This window comes from Heterodontus francisci, chromosome 16 (genome assembly GCF_036365525.1).
Source record: "Heterodontus francisci isolate sHetFra1 chromosome 16, sHetFra1.hap1, whole genome shotgun sequence".
Taxonomy (NCBI): Eukaryota; Metazoa; Chordata; class Chondrichthyes; order Heterodontiformes; family Heterodontidae; genus Heterodontus; species Heterodontus francisci.
In genome coordinates this window covers 19,986,510-19,999,255 of record NC_090386.1, presented here as the reverse complement: position 1 = coordinate 19,999,255, position 12,746 = coordinate 19,986,510, and the positions used below count along the sequence as shown (strand labels likewise).

At 46.2% G+C, this 12,746-nt stretch overlaps 1 protein-coding gene across 3 annotated transcripts in view; it reads left to right on the top strand.

Annotated features, from left to right (window-relative positions):
- Window positions 1-12,746, top strand: part of pcif1 (phosphorylated CTD interacting factor 1) — a 256,458-nt gene that overhangs the window by 205,619 nt on the left and 38,093 nt on the right. The gene's annotated exons all lie outside the window — the stretch shown is intronic.

Here is a 12,746-nt window from a genome sequence, read left to right as displayed (position 1 = left end):
TTTAGTCATTTATTTCAGGAAAGTTGTTTTGTATGTTTTCTCTCTCTGTGTCTTCTTTATCTCTTTCACATCAGTTTCTGTCTCACATTTCTCTCTTGTTTTCCTGTGCGTCTCAGTTTCATATTTCTCTTTTTTGTGCTTCTTAATCTCATGCATTTCATTTTTCGCTTGTGCCTCTCACTATAGGTGTAATTGTAATCTAATCTCTCTGGCTGGATCGGAACAGATTTGAGTCAGACTCTTGTTTTATTCCCAGCCCCATTTTATTCTTCATTAGCTGCTCTAGTCATACTCCCAAAGGACCATAGGCATCTCTCCCCATTAGAGAGAGGCAGTTGGTGATGTATAGCTTGAGGATCACCACTCCTCAAGCATGGGACAAGGCGAGGAGGCAGGCCTCCATGAACTACCACAGCCAGTACATGGATTGAACATTCGCTGTTGGCGTCTCTGCATTTCACACTAGCCGTCTAGCCAACTGAGCTAACTGACCCCCGCTTCATTAGCTGCAGTGGAGCGTAAAATCAGGCCGAATGTAAATGTGAATGTCTCTTATCTGAATGTAACTCTGTATCCCACGTTTCCCCCTCTCTTGTGCCTCCTCTTACTTTCTTGTCGCTCACGTGTCTCTCACTCTTGTGTTCTTACTCCTGTCTTTCTCTCTTTTTCTCCCTCACCCATATCTCTTTTTCTCTCCCATGTCTGACTTTCATTCCCACGTGTCTCTTTCGCACAGTTCCATGTCTGGCGCTCCCTCTGCCTCTCCATGTCACTTGTTCTCATTCACTCCCAGATAATTATGTAAAGAAAGGGGGCCTGAGGAATAAAGGCCCCCTTGTCATACAAAAAAAAACCTCTCAGATATCTGTCTCTCATTCCTATCTCTCTCTCTCAGCACTCCGGCATTTCATGATGTTTTGCATTTTCCTCCAAACTTTCTTAGATTTTTTAAAATCTCAATTTCTTTAAAATTTGTATATTTTGGTGAACGTTTACCAAGGTGAAGGACGTCAGAGGTGGAGAATCACACACTTCACTTTGAGCACTTCCATGCCAACAGCAAGTGTCCCAGGGCAGTGTAGCACAGGTTAGATGTAAAGATCTCTGAACCAACCTGATCAAGCATTCCTGGTTAGGTCCACAATTGTTCCCTCTACCCTGTGCCAAGAAAATTGCAAAGCTAATTGTAGTACAAAAACAGAAAATGTAGACCAAATAGCATGTAGGGAAGTAGAGGGGGTTTTAAACTAAATAGTGGGGGTAAGAGATCAAATTTGGCAAGATGTGGTAAATCAAAGAGTAGAGACAAGGCAAGAGAGAAAGGTATTAATATGGGAAAAGATAAACAGACCATGACAGGAAGGGACAGTGAGTACAAATCGAAGAGTAAGTCAGCAGACAAGGGCTAGAGGTTACAAAAATAATAAAAGAACAAAATTAAAGGCTCTGTATCTGAATGCACGTAGCATTTGAAATAAAACCGATGAACTGAAAGCGCAAATAGAAATAAATAAGTACGATCTGATAGCCATTGTAGAGACATGGCTACAGGATGACAGATTCGGACCTGAATATTGAAGGGTATATGATATCTAGTAAGGACAAGAAGCTAGGAAAAGGTGGAGGGGTGGGTCTGTTAACTAATGATGGTGTTAGCACAATAGAGAGGGATGACCTAAGTTCAGGAAACCAGAATGTAGAAGCGCTTTGGGTAGAGATGAGAAATGATAAAGGCAAGAAGTCACTTTTGGGAGTGGTGTACAGGCCCCATAACAGTAACCACACGGTAGGACGGGGTATAAAGGAAGAAATAATGGGAGCCTGTCAGAAAGGTACAGCGATAATCATGGGGGATTTTAATCTACGTACAGACTTGAAAAATCAGATGGGCAAAGGTACCCTCGATGAGGAGTTCATAGAATGTCTTCAGGATAGTTTCTTAGAACAATATGTTCTGGAGCCAACCAGAGAGCAGGCTATACTAGACCTGGTATTGTGCAACGAGATAGGATTAATTCATGATCTCATAGTTAAGGCACCCCTAGGCAGCAGTAATCGGAATATGATTGAATTTTACATTCAGTTTGAGGGAGAGAAGAGTGGGTTCTCTCCCATGTATTTTAAATGTAAATAAGGGCAATTATGAGGGCATGAAAACAAAACAAACCAAACTGAACTGGCAAAGTAGGTTAAGGGATAGGTCAATAGAGATGCAGTGGCAGACATTTAAGGGGATATTTCAGAATACACAGAATAGATGCATTCCAATGAGAATGAAAAATTCCAAGGGGAGGGCCCACTATTCATGGTTAACTAAAAAAGTTAAAGATTTTATCAAACTTAAAGAAAAAGCCTATAATTGTGCAGAGTTGGGTGGCAGGTCAGAAGATTGGACAGAATATAAAAAGCAGCAAAGCACGATTAAAAGATTAATAAGGAGGGAAAAATTAGAGTACAAGAGAAAGCTGGCTAGAAATGTAAAAACAAAGACTAAGAGTTTCTATAGATATTTAACAAAGAAGAGTTAACAAAGTTAGCGTTGGTCCTATGGAAAGTGACTCTGGGGAATTAATCAAGGATAATAAGGAGATGGCAGATGAATTGAACAGGTATTTTGCATCGGTCGTCACCATAGAGGATACAAGTAATGTCCCAGAAATAGCTGTAAATCAGGAAATGGAAGGGAGGGAGGAACTCAAGAAAATTACAATCACCAGGGAAGTGGTACTGAGCAAATTGTTGAAGCTGCGGGCTGACAAGACCCCAGGTTCTGATGGACTTCATCTTAGGGTCTTAAAATAAGTGGCTAGAGCGATAGTTGATGTGTTGGTTTTAATTTTCCAAAATTCCCTAGATTCATGGAATGTTCCATTAGATTGGAAAATAGTGAATGTAGCTCCTTTATTCAAAAAGGGAGGGAGACAGAAAGCAGGAAAGTACAGGCCAGTTAGCTTAACAACTGCCGTAGGGAAAATGTTAGAAGCTATTATGAAAGACGTTGTAGCAGGGCAGTTAGAAAAATTAAAGGTACTCAGGCTGAGTCAACATGGTTTTGTGAAAGGGAAATCATGTTTAACCAATTTATTGGAATTCTTTGAAGAAGTAACATGTGCTGTGAATAAAGGGGAACCAGTGGACGTACTGTACTTAGATTCCAGAAGGCATTTCATAATGTGCCACATGAAAGGTTATTGCAGAAAGTGAAAGCTCATGGTGTAGGGGGTAACATTTTGGCGTGGATAGAAGATTGGCTAGCTAGCAGGTAACAGAGAGTAGGTATAAATGGATCATTTTCTGGTTGGCAAGATGTAATGAGCGGTTTGCCACAGGGATCAGTGCTGGGGCCTCAACTTTTTACAATTTATATAAATGACTTGGATGAAGGGACCGAAGGTATGGGTTGCTAAATTTGCTGATGACACAAAGATAGGTAGGAAAGTAAGTTGTGAAGAGGACATAAGGAGGTTACAAAGGGATATAGATAGGTTAAGTGAGTGGGCAAAGATCTGGCAAATGGAGTATAATGTGGGAAAATGTGAAATTGTCCATTTTGGCAGGAAGAATAAAAAATAAGCTTATTATCTAAATGGTAAGAGATTGCAGAGCTCTGAGATGCAGAGGGAACTGAGTGTTACAGTGCATGAATCGCAAAAGGTTAGTATGCAGCTTCAGCAGGTAATTAGGAAAGCTAATAGAATGTTATCGTTTATTGTGAGGGGAATTGAAAGCAAAAGTAGGGAGGTTATGCTTCAGTTATACAGGGCATTGGTGAGATCACATCTGGAGTACTGTGTACAGTAGTGGTCTCTTTATTTAAGGAAGGATGTAAATGCCTTGGAAGCAGTTCAGCGAAGGCTTACTAGACTAATACCTGGAATGGGCGAGTTGTCTTCTGAGGAAAGGTTGGACAGGCTTGGCTTGTATTTGCTGGAGTTTAGAAGTGTAAGAAGAGACTTGATTGAAACATATAAGATCCTGAGGGGTCTTGACAGGCTGAATGTGGAAAGGATGTTTCTTCTTGTGGGAGAATCTAGAACTCGGGGTCATTGTTTAAAAATAAGGGGTCGCCCATTTAAGACAGAGACGAGGAGAGATTTTTTCTCTCAGAGGGTCATGAGTCTTTGGAACACTCTTCCTCAAAAGGCAGTGGAAGCAGAGTCTTGAAATACTTTTAAGGCGAAGGTAAATAGATTCTAGATAAGCAAGGGGGTGAAAGGTTATTGGGTAGGCAGGAATGTGGAGTCGAAATTACAATCAGATCAGCCCTGATCTTATTAAATGGCGGAGCAGGCTCGAGGGGCGGAGTGACCTCCTCCTGCTCCTAATTCATATGTCCGTATGTGTGGAGAATAGAATAAAGTTAATGTTTCAGGTACAGCTCCTCATCGCAACCGAACAATATTTGAGACAATCGGTTCATCTATAATAAGTTCCTGTTACTTAACGTGTAGATGTCCTGCAGCTGATCTCGTAACAGATCTGTGGCTTTGTCAGCTATTTGATACCTGGCCACTTTCACCTACATAAACAGCACATCTTGCAACTCACTGTGGATCCCTGTCGGATGGATGGAGCTTGTTTTCAGACTTCTACAAATGATGTTTTAGTTAATTGTCAGAAGATGCGCGTAGGTTTATTTTGTTTTGCAAATTTCCTTTTTGGAATTATCTTGCCTCATCAAAATGTCTTGCCACTCATCTGTTAATCTAGCCTCTTTCAGCTCTTTCTTCTTTACACAATCTTAATTTTCTGCTGCTGACTTATACTGAAATAAATGCCATCAACATGTCACTGCAAATCCATGCATATCGGTGGGCGGCGCAGTGGTTAGCACCGCAGCCTCACAGCTCCAGCGACCCGGGTTCAGTTCTGGGTACTGCCTGTGCGGAGTTTGCAAGTTCTCCCTGTGTCTGCGTGGGTTTCCGCCGGGTGCTCCGGTTTCCTCCCACCTCCAAAGACTTGCAGGTTGATAGGTAAATTGACCATTGTAAATTGCCCGTAGTGTAGGTAGGTGGTAGGAGAATGGTGGGGATGTGGTAGAGAATATGGGGTTGATGTTGGATTAGTATAAATGGGTGGTTGTTGGTCGGCACAGACTTGGTGGGCTGAAGGGCCTGTTTCTGTGCTGTATCTCTAAATAAATAAAAATAAATAAATGGCAGAACCCTTAGGAGTATTGACAGGCAGAGAGATCTGGGCGTACAGGTCCACAGGTCACTGAAAGTGGCAACGCAGGTGGATAAGGTAGTCAAGAAGGCATATGGCATGCTTGCCTTCATTGGTCGGGGCATAGAGTATAAAAATTGGCAAGTCATGCTGCAGCTATACAGAACCTTAGTTAGGCCACACTTGGAATATTGCATACAATTCTGGTCGCCACACTACCAGAAGGACGTGGAGGCTTTGGAGAGGGTACAGAAGAGGTTTACCAGGATGTTGCCTGGTCTGGAGGGTATTAGCTATGAGGAGAGATTGGATAAACTCGGATTGTTTTCACTGGAATGACGGAGGTGGAGGGACGGAGGTTTACAAAGTTATGAGCGGCATGGACAGAGTGGATAGTCAGAAGCTTTTTCCCAGGGTGGAAGAGTCAGTTACTAGGGGACATAGGTTTAAGGTGCAAGGGGCAAAGTTTAGAGGGGATGTGCGAGGCAAGTTTTTTACACAGAGGGTGGTGAGTGCCTGGAACTTGCTGCCGGGGGAGGTGGTGGAAGCAGATACGATAACGACGTTTAAGAGGCATCTTGACAAATACATGAATAGGATGGGAATAGAGTGATACAGTCCCCGGAAGTGCAGAAGGTTTTAGTTTAGACAGGCATCATGATCGGCGCAGGCTTGGAGGGCCGAATGGCCTGTTCCTGTGCTGTACTGTTCTTTGTTCTCTTTGTTTTGGAGTATTATATCCAATTCATGGCACCACATTTCAGGAAGGAAAACAAGGCCTTGAGCGAGGTTGTAGAGGAGATTTACTAGAATGATACCAGAAATGAGGGACTTCAGTTAGGAGGGGAGACTGGAAAAGCTGGGGTTGTTCTCCTTCGAGCAGAGAGGGTTAACGGAGATTTAATCGAGGTGGGATTTTGATAAGGGTAAATTAGGAGAAGCTGTTTCCAGTGGTAAGGTGAGTCGGTAACCAGAGGACACAGATTTAAGATAATTGGCAACCAGAGGAGAGATGAGCAATGTTTTTTGTTACACAGCAAGTTGTTATTGAGTAGATTAGACCTATATTCCCTAGAGTTTAGAAGGATGAAAAATGATCTTAGTGGAACATATAAAATGTTTAAGAGGCTTGACAGAATAGATGCTCGGAGGATGTTTCCTCTGGCTAGAGAGTCTAGAACTAGGGGTCACTGTCTCCAAATAAAGGATCGGCCATTTAGGACTGAAATGAGAAGAAATTTCTTCACTCAAACAATTAGAAGTCTTTGGAATTCTCTATCCCAGACGGCTGTGGATGCTTAATCATTGAGTATATGCAAGACAAAGATTGATAGATTTTTGTATACTAAGGGACTCGAGGAATATGATGATAATGCGGGCAGGTGGAGTTGAGGTAGAAGATCATCCATAATCTAATTGAATGATGGAGAATGCTGGAAGGGCCGAATGGCCTACTTCTCTTATTCCTTATGTGATCTGGAATGCATTGCCTAAAAGGCTGGTAGAAGCAGATTCAATAATAACTTTCTAAAGGGAATTGGAAAAATATTTGAAGGAGAAAAATTGCAAGGTTTTGGGGAATGAGTAGGGTTGTAGAACTAATTGGAAATATCTTTCAAAGATCCAGCACGGGCATGATGACCGCTGGAAAACAGCCATGTGGCTGCATAGGCACCGAGTGTCAGAGAGGTACATCAACAGGCAAGGCACAGTAAACCTGTGAATTTCCTGGCCTGACCAGCCTGGCTTAACAGCTCACAGATAAGCTGGCTAAGCTATCGAGGAGCTGATTGTTTAAATTGTGAGTTGGTTGTTCAAGGCCTAAGTTGTAAACATAGAAACATAGAAAATAGGAGCAGGAGTAGGCCATTTGGCCCTTCGAGCCTGATCCGCAGTTCATTATGATCATGGCTGATCATTCAACTTAGCTGGTTCCAATTGCCTTACCTGTTACTTTGGTTATATCCAGCCAGAAAAGTGGGACCCGTCACTGTTCTGGTCTAAATTGACACACTTTGCGATCTTTCTACAGCTAGAATAGAAGCTGCTAGACCATTAACTCATCATGAGTTAACTAAAACTTGTGATGCAGACCCCTTGAGGGTGAGGAAACTACAAAGCAAGGGATGGAATGAAAGGAGAGGGAATTCCCTTTTGTAATAACATGGGCTGCAGTCACATTTCATTTGTGACTGCAACATTCTCTGAGCTTTTGAATTCTGAGAAGCAGAACAGGATAGAATGTCAAAAATTTAGGAATTTCAGCAAGTGGAGCAGATGAATGTGCCACTTATAATTCTTGGTGACTCCTTCTTGGTGACTCAATGCAGGTATTCCTAGCTCACTCCCTCAGGCGTCTTCTTAGACCTGACAGTCAAATTACTGAAAAATCCCTTTTGCAGGGAAAGAATTCAGGAAACACCAACAAAATTAGAGTCAATCTTGAACATGATGCCAAGACTCTTGTGAGGCTGAGAGATTTCTGCCTTGTAGAACAGTTAAATGTTAAATCCTGCACAGTACTCCAAATGTACCAGAACTGTTGTACTGACAAATCCCTTCACAGTGCCACATAACTTGTTTGGAAGATATTGATTATTGACCAAACCAAATTAGTCAACAGCAGAGATATGTCCAACAATGAATGAAGAGCAGTTGTGCAGACCTGAGCTGGACACAGCATTATATTGCTAACACTGCTTTATTTAATGTTAAATATTAACTATTACAGTAAAGATCATCTGATTCTTAACAACTGACAGAATCTAAATCATTGTGAGCCTATTTCATAATGATGTAGCATTAGTTGGGTGTCTCTTTGTGACAAGATATCAGAGATATATTCAACGTCCAAGATTACAGTCCAGTTTTAGTGAGTTTATGTTCAAACTCTTATATTCAGGGCATCATCCCTAATCAATCTCTACGTATTAAGGCTGCCTCCTGTTGATGTGAGTATAAAAACCATTGAACGAAAAGTAGAATACTGCAGAAGATGGAAATATGAAATAAAAACAGGAATTGTTACAAATGCTGAACAGGTCAGGCAGGATCTGTGGAGAGAAGGAGATCAGGTTAGTGTTTCAGGTCGATGACCATTCATCAGAACTCCATTGAACTTCTCACATATGGAGCAAGACAGCAACAGTCTTGTGCAGTGCTGCTTTCCTCTGTGATGCTCTGGGACCTTATTGGCACCTTTCTTTAGCCCAGGAGTGTCCAACCCTTTCATGTGGGGGCCACATTACTATTTTTGTCTTACATAGAGGGCCGGTGAGACAATTTCAGAAAATTAAGACATCAAAACAACAACAAATGTGCATTTTTGTGAAGAAGCTTTAAATGAGAAGACTAATTTATTGTTTCTCATCACTATGTTGTGAGATTTAGTGAGATACCTGGGATTTATTTCCTTGCACAAGCAGTCAGTCTGCCCGCACACTTGTTATAGCGATGTGGAGTATTCCGGATAGATATCCATCTGTTAGGAGTGATCGTGATAGTGCTCTCTCCCTCTTCTCTCTCTCTCTCCCCCTGAGTCCCCCCCTCTGTCCCCCTCGCTCTCTGTTCCCCCATCCTCCCCATCTCTCTCTCTCTGTTCTTCCTTCTCTCTTTGTCCCCACTCTCTCTGTCTTCATCTCTCTGTCCCCCCTGCATCTTCCTGTCTCTCTGTCCCCCCTCTCTCTCTGACTTCCCCTCTCTCTCTGTCTTCCCCTCTCTCTGTCCCCCATCTTCCTCTCTCTGTTCCCTCTCTCCCCTCTCTGTTCCCCCCTCTCTGTTCCCCCCCCCTCTCTGTTCCCCCCCCTCTCTGTTCCCCCCCCTCTCTGTTTCCCCCCCCCTCTCTGTTCCCCCCCCCTCTCTGTTCCCCCCCCTCTCTGTTCCCCCCCCCTCTCTGTTCCCCCCCCTCTCTGTTCCCCCCCCTCTCTGTTCCCCCCCCCTCTCTGTTCCCCCCCCCTCTCTGTTCCCCCCCTCTCTCTGTCCCCCCCCTCTCTCTGTCCCCCCCCTCTCTCTGTCCCCCCCCTCTCTCTGTCCCCCCCCCTCTCTCTGTCCCCCCCCTCTCTCTGTCCCCCCCCTCTCTCTGTCCCCCCCCTCTCTCTGTCCCCCCCCTCTCTCTGTCCCCCCCCTCTCTCTGTCCCCCCCCCTCTCTCTGTCCCCCCCCCCTCTCTCTGTCCCCCCCCTCTCTCTGTCCCCCCCCCTCTCTGTCCCCCCCCCTCTCTGTCCCCCCCCTCTCTCTGTCCCCCCCCCTCTCTCTGTCCCCCCCCCTCTCTCTGTCCCCCCCCTCTCTCTGTCCCCCCCCTCTCTCTGTCCCCCCCCTCTCTCTGTCCCCCCCCCCTCTCTCTGTCCCCCCCCCTCTCTCTGCCCCCCCCCCTCTCTCTGTCCCCCCCCTCTCTCTGTCCCCCCCCTCTCTCTGTCCCCCCCCTCTCTCTGTCCCCCCCCTCTCTCTGTCCCCCCCCTCTCTCTGTCCCCCCCCTCTCTCTGTCCCCCCCCTCTCTCTGTCCCCCCCCTCTCTCTGTCCCCCCCCTCTCTCTGTCCCCCCCCTCTCTCTGTCCCCCCCCTCTCTCTGTCCCCCCCCTCTCTCTGTCCCCCCCCTCTCTCTGTCCCCCCCCCTCTCTCTGTCCCCCCCCTCTCTCTGTCCCCCCCCTCTCTCTGTCCCCCCCCTCTCTCTGTCCCCCCCCTCTCTCTGTCCCCCCCCTCTCTCTGTCCCCCCCCCTCTCTCTGTCCCCCCCCTCTCTCTGTCCCCCCCCTCTCTCTGTCCCCCCCTCTCTCTGTCCCCCCCCTCTCTCTGTCCCCCCCTCTCTCTGTCCCCCCCCTCTCTCTGTCCCCCCCTCTCTCTCTGTCCCCCCCTCTCTCTCTGTCCCCCCCTCTCTCTCTGTCCCCCCCTCTCTCTCTGTCCCCCCCCTCTCTCTCTGTCCCCCCCCTCTCTCTCTGTCCCCCCCCTCTCTCTCTGTCCCCCCCCTCTCTCTCTGTCCCCCCCCTCTCTCTCTGTCCCCCCCCTCTCTCTCTGTCCCCCCCCTCTCTCTGTCCCCCCCCTCTCTCTGTCCCCCCCCTCTCTCTGTCCCCCCCCTCTCTCTGTGTCCCCCCCTCTCTCTGTGTCCCCCCCCTCTCTCTGTGTCCCCCCCCCTCTCTCTGTCCCCCCCCCTCTCTCTGTCCCCCCCCTCTCTCTGTCCCCCCCCCCTCTCTGTCCCCCCCCCTCTCTCTGTCCCCCCCCTCTCTCTGTCCCCCCCCTCTCTCTGTCCCCCCCCTCTCTCTGTCCCCCCCCCTCTCTCTGTCCCCCCCCCTCTCTCTGTCCCCCCCCCTCTCTCTGTCCCCCCCCCTCTCTCTGTCCCCCCCCCTCTCTCTGTCCCCCCCCCTCTCTCTGTCCCCCCCCCTCTCTCTGTCCCCCCCCTCTCTCTGTCCCCCCCCTCTCTCTGTCCCCCCCCCTCTCTCTGTCCCCCCTTCTCTCTGTCCCCTCACCCCCTTTCTGTCCCCTCACCCCCTTTCTCTGTCCACCCCCTCTCTCTGTCCACCCCCTCTCTCTGTCCCCCCCCCGTCCCCTCACCCCCTTTCTGTTCCCTCACCCCCTTTCTGTCCCCTCACCCCCTTTCTGTCCCCTCACCCCCTTTCTGTGTCCACCCCCCTCTCTCTGCCCCCCCGTCTCTGTCCCCTCACCCCCTTTCTGTCCCCTCACCCCCTTTCTGTCCCCTCACCCCCTTTCTGTCCCCTCACACCCTTTCTGTCCCCTCACAGTGGAGTTTGCAAGTTCTCCCTGTGTCTGCGTGGGTTTCCTCCGGGTGCTCCGGTTTCCTCCCACATGCCAAAAGACTTGCAGGTTGATAGGTTAATTGGCCATTATAAATTGCCACTAGTATAGGTAGGTGGTAGGGAAATATAGGGACAGGTGGGGATGTGGTAGGAATATGGGATTAGTGTAGGATTAGTATAAAATGGGTGGTTGATGGTCGGCACAGACTCGGTGGGCCGAAGGGCCTGTTTCAGTGCTGTATCTCTAAACTAAAACTAAACTAAACTAAGGACACCCAATCCCTTTGGACATCAACACTCCCCAGTTTCTCACCATTTAAGAAATACTCTGCATTTCCCTACCAAAGTGGATAACTTCATATTTTTCCATATTATATTCCATCTGCCATGTTCTTGCCCATTCACTTAGCCTGTCTAAATCCCCTTGAAGCCTCTTTGCATCCTCCTCACAACTCACATTCCCATCTAGTTTTGTGCCATCAGCAAACTTGGAAGTATAGCATTTGGTCCACACATCCAAATCATTGATATAGATTGTGAATAGCTGAGGCCCGAGCACTGATCCTCTCATCCCACTAGTCTCAGCTGCCAACCTGAGATTGATCCGCTTATTCCTATTCTCTGTTTCTGTCCGTTAACCAATTCTCAATCCATGCCAGTATATTACCCCAATCCCATGTGCTCTAATTTTAATTACTAACCTGTTGTGTAGGACACTATCGAAAGCCTTCTGAAAATCCAAATACACCACATCCATTGGTTCCCCCGTATCTATTCTGATCGTTACATCCTCAAAAAACTCCAATAGGTTTGTCAGACATGATTTCCCTTTCATAAATCCATGTTGACTCTGCCCAGTCCTGCCATAATTTTCTAAGTGTCCAGTTATCACATCCTTTATAATAGATTCTAGCATTTTCCCTACTACTGATGTCAGGCTAACAGGTCTGTAGTTCCCCATTTTCTCTCCCCCTCCTTTCTTAAATAGTATGGATACATTTGTTACCTTCCAACCTATAGGAACCATTCCAGAATCTATAGAATTTTGGAAGATGACCACCAATGCTTTTGCTATCTCCAAAGCCACCTCTTTGAACATTCGGATGTAGATCATCAGGTCCAGGTGATTTACCAACTTTCAGTCCCATTGATTTCTCCAGTACTACTTTTTTTCCTAATGCTGATTTCATTCAGTTCCTCATTCTCGCTAGTCCCTTGGTTCTTTAGTATTTCTGGAAGGTTTTCTGTATCTTCTTCGGTGAAGACAGGCACAAAGTATTTTCGTTTCTTTGCCATTTCCTTATTCCCCATTATAAATTCTCCTGTCTCTGCCTGTAATGGGCCCACATTTGTCTTTGCTAATCTTTTCATTTTTACATACCTATAGAAGCTTTTACAGTCCGATTTTATGTTTCTCACTAGTTTATTCTATTCTGTTTTCCCTTTCGTTATCAGTTTCTTGGTCCTCCTTTGCTGAATTCTAAAATGCTTCCAAACCTCAGGCTTACTACTTTTTTTGGCAATTTTATAAACCTCTTCCTTTGAGCTAATACAATCTTTAACTTCTCTTGTTAGCCACAGTTGGATCACTTTTCCTGTTGCGTCGTTGTGCCTCAAAGGAATTTGTTGTAAACCATGTATTAATTCTTTAAATGCTAGCCATTGCCTGTCTACCACCATACCTATTAATGTAGTTTCCCAATCTACCACAGCCAACTTGCCCCTTATACCTTCGTAGTTTCCTTTGTTTAGATTTAAGACTCTAGTTTCGGATTGAACTACATCACTTTCAAACTTAATGTAAATTCTATCATATTATGGTCACCCTCCCCTAAAGG